Below are 6,415 nucleotides of genomic sequence, written 5' to 3'. Positions count from 1 at the left end.
GTCTCTAATAAGAAGTCATGGATCCAAAAGATTAGTTTCATGCGGAGAAGATATTAGGCATCACACAATGCTTATCCAAAATGTTAGTACATTGTTTCAAATTTAGGGTCTGTTTGGGATCCGCTTATTTTGCTGAAATTGAAAACCTTTTGCTAAAAGTACTGTAGATAAATGTAAAAATTAACTGAAATAGTATTGTGGGACACATGAATAGTATCAAAAAATGCAGTTAAGCCCATGAATAATAGCAAAAATAAGCTGAATAATAAAATAAGTTATTTTGCAATTTATTTTAAAGAATGCAGAGCTCTTGTAGCAGTGGAGCTAAAAATCTATATAGCTATTTTAGCTCCACCAAAACACAAAAAAAAAAAAAAAAAAAAAAAAAACCATACAGCAGTGGAGCTAAACCTATTTTTTTTAGCTTCATTGCTACAATGCACATCTATTTATGGATGTGCACTATAGCTTAGAGCTAAAAAATAAAAAATAAATAAAAATTATTCCCTTCCTGGTTATGTGTGCAGCTGTGATGGTTGTGTGTAATAGATATATTATTTTATTGTAGTAAATATCTTATTTTATTGTGATGTTTATATTATTTTATTGTGTTGAAAGCTAAAATAGATTTACTGCTGCAGCATGTGTATAGGTAAAATAAATAAAGTAACTTTTTACGGTGCCAAATAACTAAATTTTTAGCTCCACTGTTGTGGATGCTCTTATGCATGTGTATGTGCAATAAAAGGAAGCAAGCATATCCTAGGATGGCATGTGGATATATGTCATATTATCTATGCTAAGATTACATTGTGGAAAATTTATTAGGAAAGAAAATTGGATAAGGAAATCAGTAAAACTTATTTCACTTCATAGCATAGCATAGGTTATCAAATGCAATTTTTCAATTCTTTTTCCCTAAGTATTTTATCTCATGCAAAACTACACAAATAAATAACAATAACACAAAGGTTAAATTCCTATAAAGTGTGACAAAAAAAATGTCACCTTTTTAAGGATTTGGGGTAATTTCATAATTTTGAGAAAGGTTTATGTCGGTGGGTACACGGGTTGGGCTTAGGTTTAATCAAGCAAAGGTTTAATTTCCATATTGGGCTGAATCTTATATTTATAATTTGTGGGTTTCTGATTGTTGATGATGTGGGCTGGGTTTAATTTCCATGTTGGGCTAAAGCTAATGGGTTTTGGTTTTAAAGTGAGTGGGCTTGAGTGGATTGAATTGGGCCAAAGCTTGTTTGTTTTGAAAGTGCATGGGCTGCTGGGCTTGGGTGGAGGTTAGTGTATTTTCGGATTGGACTTAAAGGTTGGAATTGGGCTTAAGTTGATGGGTGGCTTCACGGGTCATGTAGGTTGGACTGGGTCAACTAGGACTGATACTGGGTCGGGTCGGTTCGGGTTTACTGTGACCCGAAACCCGACCCGACAGAAATCGGGTTTATCTGTCTGAAATCCGACCCGACCCGAAAATTCGGGTTTGAAATCGGGTCGGTTTTCCGGGTCTCGGGTCGGGTCTCGGTTTTTTTTTTTTTTTTTTTTTTTTTTTTTTTTTTTTTTTTTTTTTTTTTTTTTTGCTGCTGTTGTTTGTTTTCCATGAGCATTTAGTTACCATATTCCTTTTTGTAATAATAATCTCTCATTAAACAAAAAAAGTCCAATATCAAATCATTTTAAAAAAATAATTATACTATTTTAAAAAAAATCCAATATCAAATCATTTAAAAAAAAAAAATTATGAAAATAAAAGCTAAAATCTACTTAGCAAGCCACATTTACGACTATTAAATGGATATACACGATAAAAACACAAAACCAACAATATCTTCATTGAACCATCAAAGTATGATATCTCTTCTTTCCATTCCTTCTATTATGCAACTCCAAAGCACACCAAACAAAAGAAAATAATATAGTCCTCCACATTCCATTCATTTATAACCTATCCACTCTAATTCATTTCATTCTGTTGTGTACTCTCCAAACAGTGTTAGAACTTTGAGAAAGCAAAACAAATGCATAAAAACCAACACAAGCACTAAAGAGCCGGAAATGAAAAACTATGACAAGATATCTAAAGCTTTACATTACAACAAAATGCTTAGTCGTGAAACAAATTACAGCAATCCATTGCTGGACAGAATGCTTAATTGTCAAAAAAAAGTTTCTTTTCAGTAATCCTGCATGTAAGCACTTCTTCAAGCTCCAACATTAAACTTGGCTTCATACACATGGGGTTGCTGCAAAAAAAGAAATATTCTTTTAAATTCTGAATGGATGCAACTAGTTTTAAAAATTATAACATAAAATGGCCAATAAGACACGAGTACGGCACCCTAAATGAAGTGTCCGTACTTCCTAGTGTGTAAATTACCAATATAATCTATCAAACACTTTTACAAACTAAAAAGTTGTACCTGGTGGTTGTGGTGTTAGGCTTTTGCTTCCCCAACTTTTTTTATGTTCTCAGTAAGCTCTAAAATCCCACAACTATAATTAATATAAAGTCCAAAAAAAAAAAAAAAAAAGCAAACGATAAAAGAATGTTAGATATGTTGTATTAAGTAACTGATTCCTTCAATATAATTGGACACTAAAGTTTCATAATTTCCAAGGAAACAAATACAAAATTATTAAAAATTATTACTGTTCAAGAATTGAAGATTCTCCATTTCCTGAAATGTAATTCACATAACTTGAGAAACAATTACTATTAGATACACAAACAATATATTAAACTATAATAAGATATAAGAGAAACATTCAAAATTTATTAGTTTATGTTATTAGACTAATATATTAAACATATTTTTGTGATTCTACACATAGCAGCAAAATAGAGTCTATTGAGTATTAAAAACAAGGCAAGGAAGAGATCAAGTCAATAAACATACTCAAAGAAAAATAAACAAAGAACATAAATAAATGTTTTGACAAAGGAGTAATTGACGGGGATTAAAATGGCAGTGGATATATATATATATATATATATGTTGATTAGGTAATGGTACAATAGCATATTAATCATTTAATATATATTCCATATCATCCACAGGAGAAATCCCAGATTTTCTATTAGCCTAAATGGTTCTTTGGTGGTATATTTCCAAGGAGGAAAAGCTGAGACTGGGAGATCCCTTGTGTGCTGCTGTGACCATAAAGAAATGCAGTAATTCATGCTGGCAGAATAAGGAGTGAAGAACAAATAATGAGAGGTATCAAGAAGGAAGTGAAGTGTATAATGGAAAGCAAATGCAAGGCTATTGATTCAGTTCTTAACAGGATTTTATGTGGAAAGTGGGGCATTAGTCCTATGTGCTATGCAGAAAGTCTTGATCTGACTGTGATGATCAGTGAGGGTGTTAGAGTTGAGGTTGAACAGTGACTTGGGTTGTGGGATTGCGATCCCAACCTGATCCTATAGAGGATTCTACCATAAGGAATACTTCTGGGTAATTTCCACACCTTTACACAGAAACCTTGGATAATTCTGGTAGATCATTCACTATCAACAGTTAGCATTACAAAACAAAAGGCAAAAATAGTAGGCAACATAGAGACAGAGATAGAGGCAAGTGAATAATATGAGATCACAAAATTGAGGCTGAACCATGAAAAGGGAAACAGTGTTACCTAGTCAAATGTTGGATACATATCAAAGCTCGACCACCTTTTTGTCATAGCTAATGCATATATCATCAGCTACTACTGCCTAATACCGAGTAAGAAAGACAGAGAACAATTAAACCAGTAGTCAAGAGGTTGACATTGCCAGTTAAGGAAATTATTAAAAACAGAGACAAACAGTCACAAAGATGGAGAACAATCAAACAAGTAGTCAAGAGGCTGACATTGTCATTTAAGGAAATTATTAAAAACAAAAACAAAAACAAAAACAAAAAAACTACCTACAAAAACAATCAGACAAAACACCAGCAAATGCTTTTGGAACAACGAAACCACTCTAGTACAGCAAAAAAAATTATTAATTGGGTCAAATTACATGACACAATATAGGACATGGAGTAGGTCCAAAGTCCAAACTCTAGAAGTATTTCCTTTCCTTCCAGGAAAGACCCTTTAAAGAAAAATAAAAAAAACAAAACCCAGAAATGATGATTAGATTAGGTGGAGGAAAGTAAATAGATATGATTACAAATCTTCACCAAAAAAAAAAAAGTAGCAGGTTGGCACTGCCAACTCCATCCCCACTGCACTAATTAAATCCTCGCATGCTTGCCACTACATAAATATATATACACATATTGCTCTCGGCTCTCCCCATCTCCTGCATTGTACTATTGTAGTACAGAATTGATTAATACTTTAATTCAGTACTTCAACTACCCAACAAATTATGGAGTTTGGAGATTAACTACTTACCAGAATAGTTACTTGGTGGTAATTACCGGTGGTGGAGCATTGCATATATTAGTTGCAAATTGCAAGGAATGTAAACATCAATGTGTGTTGACAGAACAGAAGTGTGTAATTATGTTAAATGTCAATAAATAGAATTTTTAGCTAAAATCAAAACTATTACATGTGAATATACCAGCAAAAAACATGACATACTTAAAGGACATGGGTTCTTTGGTTTAAGAAACTAAAGCAAACAGTTTAAGTACACGAATCCAACAGAGAAACAGAGTAAAGCTTTCAAAGATTTTGTGGCAGAGAGGTCTTTTACCTTGGCGAAAAGCAAAATAGTGAAACCCCAGAGAGAGGCAGAAGAGCTCTTTAGTTAAAAACCTGAAAAAAATTCGAAATGGGTCCTTAAAAAAACGATTCAAGCCAAACCCACATCACAAAAAGCAAGAAAATCAAACCCAAACAGGATATTCACATAGAAAAAAACCCCAAAATCCGAAAGTATTAAAAACCCAACTATATTAACAAGAAACAGAGATAACAAATTAACAAGAAATAGGTTCTATGACTTACACAGAGACAAATGGAGCAAATAGCTTGAAACTGGTTTAAACCTTTGAGGAATAAAGAGAGAGGTGAGGGAGGGAGGGAGGCAGAGAGCTGAGGGAGGCGGAGACTGAAGAGAAGAGAACGTAGGGTTTTTTTTTTTTTTTCAGAAACACAAGAATCGGGTTCAGACTAAGATATTTATAGGACCCGAAAACCGACCCGAACCCGACCCAAAACCGAAAATAACCCGAAAATGAGACCCGAAACCCGACCCGAATATTCTTAGACCCATCCAAAGCATATCGGGTCGGTTCGGGTCGGTTCGGTTTTTGGGTGGGCCGGGTCAAGTGCTCAGTCCTAGGGTCAACCCAGTCCAGCTATATCTTAATACAATTTCTCCCTACCAATCAGAGCTTAGGGGGATCTCTAATGCACCCATGAAATTGCGACACCTCACACCCTATTATCCGTCCCTTATTACAATATTTCATTTTTAGATAAAATGCAAAACACACCCCTGAAGTTTAGGGATGTTTGAATTTTACATCGTAAAGTTTCAGAAGTTAAATTGGATTTTACATCTTAAAATTCTATTCCATTTGAATCAATAGCCCCTCCATCTATTTTTTGCTTACGTGTCCATTAGGTGACACATCAGTTTACTATAAAATATAATTTTTTTTAAATCTATTAAATTATCATTATTATTAATTCTTTTCTTTATACCATTTTTTGGATGAAGATTCAAAAAAAAAAAAAAAAAAATCAGATCAAAGAATTAGACAAAACCAAAACAACATCAACAACAAAAGTTACAAAACCCTTGATTGTTCAATGTGATAAAATTCCATTATCAATCCAGCAAAAATTTTCCAAAGAATTGGAACCGAAAAGTAGATTTGAAATCTAAATTAAATCATGAAATGGACCAACAAATTTAAATTTCCCCAAACGAATCAAACCCAAAAAAATTTGAACCCAAAAAATCAAATCATCAAAGCAACCCAATTGGAACCGTCAACTCAGCAAACAACATCAAACCCATTGTAGATTCAGATTCTCCAATGACTCTTCATCTTCCAAACTACCGTCATTGCTCAAAACCCATGACCGCAAACCCATGACCTTCATTGTGTTGTTTCTCCAATGATCGCAACTGAGTAGCTTGAGGAGCCATGAGTGACTGGGTTTAAGAGATTCAAAGCCCAAATTGTCGTCCTCAGGCTACACTATCCTCGTTCTCAGTTGCCAAAGTGTCCTCCATGCATCGTTGAGTTCTACGAAAAATCTGGTTAAGAGATGGCTAAGAGAGAGATAGATTAATGAAGGTTCTAAGTCAAATAAAACCCAGATCTAAAAGTAAAGAAGAGAAAAGGTCATGGGTTTTGTTGGTATGGATTTGAGTAAGAGGCTATGAGTTGATAAGGGGTTTTCTGGTCTTGAGAGGTTGTGAGTTGGTATGGATTTGGATGAGATACTC

General features: G+C 33.9%; 1 long non-coding RNA gene across 1 annotated transcript; it reads right to left on the bottom strand.

Moving 5' to 3' along the window:
- Window positions 1-1,841: 1,841 nt before the first annotated feature.
- On the bottom strand, window positions 1,842-5,287 carry LOC115954920. The gene is made up of 5 exons (XR_004083975.1): window positions 4,960-5,287; window positions 4,706-4,767; window positions 3,649-3,727; window positions 2,433-2,505; window positions 1,842-2,255 (listed from the first exon to the last, which is right to left on the bottom strand). It is a non-coding gene; the product is annotated as an uncharacterized LOC115954920 (long non-coding RNA).
- Between the last annotated feature and the right edge of the window lie 1,128 nt (window positions 5,288-6,415).

Source organism: Quercus lobata, chromosome 8 (genome assembly GCF_001633185.2).
Source record: "Quercus lobata isolate SW786 chromosome 8, ValleyOak3.0 Primary Assembly, whole genome shotgun sequence".
Lineage (NCBI taxonomy): Eukaryota > Viridiplantae > Streptophyta > Magnoliopsida > Fagales > Fagaceae > Quercus > Quercus lobata.
Note: the sequence above shows the minus strand (reverse complement) of the source record. Positions and strands in the feature narration are given on the sequence as shown.